Source organism: Myotis myotis, unplaced genomic scaffold, assembly GCF_014108235.1.
Source record: "Myotis myotis isolate mMyoMyo1 unplaced genomic scaffold, mMyoMyo1.p scaffold_m19_p_6, whole genome shotgun sequence".
Classification (NCBI taxonomy): Eukaryota; Metazoa; Chordata; class Mammalia; order Chiroptera; family Vespertilionidae; genus Myotis; species Myotis myotis.
The window spans coordinates 17625105-17628543 of NW_023416368.1; the positions used below are offsets into that span (position 1 = coordinate 17625105).

General features: G+C 44.6%; 1 pseudogene; it reads right to left on the bottom strand.

Annotated features, from left to right (window-relative positions):
• Positions 1-1315: 1315 nt before the first annotated feature.
• LOC118657860 lies at positions 1316-2197 on the bottom strand (annotated as a pseudogene).
• Between the last annotated feature and the right edge of the window lie 1242 nt (positions 2198-3439).

The window sequence follows — 3439 nt, forward strand, 5'->3', positions numbered from 1 at the left end:
CTTTCCTGGTCAGCAGGCTCTGATCACCCAATGGCGAACAGGAAACCAGGGATGGGTGGCGGGGGGGTTGGGGGGGCCGGCTGCGGGCAGCTGGGGAAGATGGCCCTGATCGCAGGCTGGGCCTAGGGACCGTATCCATGCACAAGTTTCGTGAGCTGGGCCTCTAGCTTAAGAATAAGAAAAGAATGGTTCTCGGGTGACAACTGTTATAAGACAAAAAGTAAGTAAAATGTTTGGCCTGGTGCATGATATATAGTAAACCCTGGATGAAAGTTGAGAGTAGGCTGAGAAGTAAAATATCTTCACTTCTGAGTGACCATATAACTGGTTGGTTTGTACTGCATACGTTAGTCATTTGTGGACCATCTTTGTTTTCTCCCATATTCTTCTACTACCTATGCTATTGTTATTTTCTTTATTTTATTTTATTCATTTATTTATAATCCTCACCCGGGGATATTTTTTCCATTGACTTTTTTTATTAGAGAGAATGGAAGGGAGAGGGAGAGACAGAGAGAAACACTGATGTGAGAGAGGCACATCGATTGGTTGCCTCCCACATGCCCCCAACCAGGGCTGGGAGCCTGCAACCGAAGTACATGCCCTTGACCGGCATTGAACCCAGGATCCTTCAGGCCACGGACCAATACTCTATCCACTGAGCCAAACCAGTTAGAGCTCAACTTGACTTTTAAATTTAAATATATCATTCCCATAAATAGAAAAACCAATATTTTTCTAATCAAATAAAAAGTACAACTATTAAAATTAAATATTCACTTTGGACATTATCTAAAACCATCTCACCTGCCACATTTTAGACCACATTTCTCTATTGAATGCTCTGGAATAAATGAGTTCAGTGATTGATTGCCTCCAGTTTGCTTTGGTCATGAATCAATCTTGGCTGCTATTTATATGCTTCATCTAACATTGTAAGATGGAGATTATTCCTTAAATATCTTTAGTAATTAGCAAAACTGGCATTTTCTTTAGGCTCAACCAACCTTTAATGAGAATTGATGGCGAGAAGAACATGGGTATGGGACTTAACAGAAGGCAAACACATTCAGCAGCTTTGCTTTTTTTTTTTTTCAAATCAAAGGGTAGATTCATTGGCTGTCCCTGTTACACAATGAGGTGAAAATGTCTCAATACAGACCTTCCTAACCTTGTCTCTGTGTTGGCGTCCCACCGCCCTGGAAGCCCAGGGACAGGCGCAGGCCCACGGACAGAGGACAAGAGCAGCCAAGTGCTGCTGGTTCACTTCATACAATGATTCATTCCGGGCTTCGGGCACTTCTTGCTTTTCCTTTCACGGCATCTTCCTCTTTTCACACTCCTTGTAGACGGTTCTCCCAGCTGCGCTCTGAAGGGCAGAGGTGGTCTCCTCTGCCCCACCTTTTCCTCCAGCAATCATCGCAATCATCGGGCTGGCCGGGCCCATTCTCCTGGCGGGAGGAGCCGTCAAACCAGCAATGAGGACTCCACAGGCTTGGCCTCAGGACCTGAATTATGTTGCTTCAAAAACACGGCAGCATTTTCTTCCGCATTCCCACCGCTTTCACCAACCAGGCTGATGCCTTCTGCGGCCGATCATTCAGAAAGACGTCCAGACAGTCAATAAGATCTGTCCCGGGAAAAGGATGGCCCCCGATGCCAATGCACAAAGAGTGCCCAGTCCAACAGCGTGCGTTGCTCGGTGAACAGCTTCATAGGTCAGGGTGCCAGACCTGGACACGATACCGATTCTTCCTTTCCTGTGATACGGCCGGGCCTGATGCCAATTTCACATTCTCCTGGACTGAGGACACCCGGGCGGTTGGGCCGGATCAGCGTGGTCTTTCCCTGGGGAGTTCCTTCCACGCTACACGTGACCAAGGGCGTTTCTGCTTCCATCGCCTCGTCAATGGCAGCAGCTGCGAAAGGAGGAGGGACATCAATGACAGGGGCTGTCGCTCCTGTCTGCGCTGTGGCCTCAGTAAATGTTGGTTTGGATAAAATCGTTGTTAAATGGATAAGGAAATGTTAGGTGCTAAGGAGACAGAAAGGTAAGCTACAGATCTCTGCCCTCAGTGAGCTCACAGTTGGGCTCACAGTTATGTTCTTTCTCCAACTGAAGAAGTTAAAATTGGAGGCAGATGTCAATTCCAAGGCATCTGCCTCTCACACTCACATTCAGAAAGTGAACAAACATACTGGTGCCTGAATCCCTTTTTCTAAACTGTCTGGTAAGTCCAATTCATCTAGGAGTGCGTGCGCATAAGAACAATCACTTCAGATTTTGTATCTCCTTAAAAACCAATCTGTCACCACTCACCAGAAGTGGCCACATGACTTCTCTCTGTCTAATGATGGAGACAAGTGTCTGGAAGCTACTTAATAACTGATAGGTGACTTTCCTCAAATATCAGTCCCCAGACAACGGGAGCGATGTGTCTTTAAATGGGATGTGCCTTTTCTAACTGCAAGAAGGTCAGTAAGAGTTATGGTTTACCTACTGTGTAAAGCACTTCACTTTATAGTGATTCCCCCAGAGACTGGAGAATACGCAATAACCTTTCTTCCACTGAGGCGAGTAAAACAATCGTTACTATTAGAAATGCAGTTTGCCGATGAAGGTGGAGGAGCGCACCATGAAACTGATCTCAGTGATACTTCTCTCTAGTGGGTTGTTTTTTTTTTAATTGTTGTTGTTAATCCTCACCTGAGGATATATTTAGAGAGAGTAGAAGGGAGGGGGGAAGAGAGAGAGAAATGACATATCAATTGGTTGCTTCCCACGCAGCCGGGGATCGAAGCTGAAACCCAGATACATGTGCGTGCAGACTGACACTCTAAACCAGTGATGGTGAACCTGTGACACGTGTGTCAGAGGTGACACGTGAACTCATTTTTTTGGTTGATTTTTCTTTGTTAAATGGGATTTAAATATATAAAATAAATATCAAAATATAAGTCTTTGTTTTACTATGGTTGCAAATATCAAAAATTTTCTGTATGTGACATGGCACCAGAGTTAAGTTAGGGTTTTTCAAAATGCTGACACGCCGAGCTCAAAAGGTTCGCCGTCACTGCTCTAAACACTAAGCCACGAGAGATGAAAATATTCTCTCTCACTGTAACTGATTGTGCGGCAAAATGATTTTAAAAACACTCACCCTCCAATAAACCCACTCCTTGTGTTATTTGTCCCCATGGTAGCTATCATGAGGTAATTTAGCTTTGAGCACAAACCAGGGCCTGTTGGTGAAATATCAACCAACTATTGCATAGCAGGGCCCCTGCAAACCCTAGCTCAGGACATAGTTTTCAAAGGTCTCCTATGAAAATATCTCCAAGGATTTTAAGTCCGATCAACTCAATGTCTAATAGGAGGATTTCTTAGACAAATTTCAAGATGTAAAGTACTATAGGCCTCTGTATCATACTTTATAAT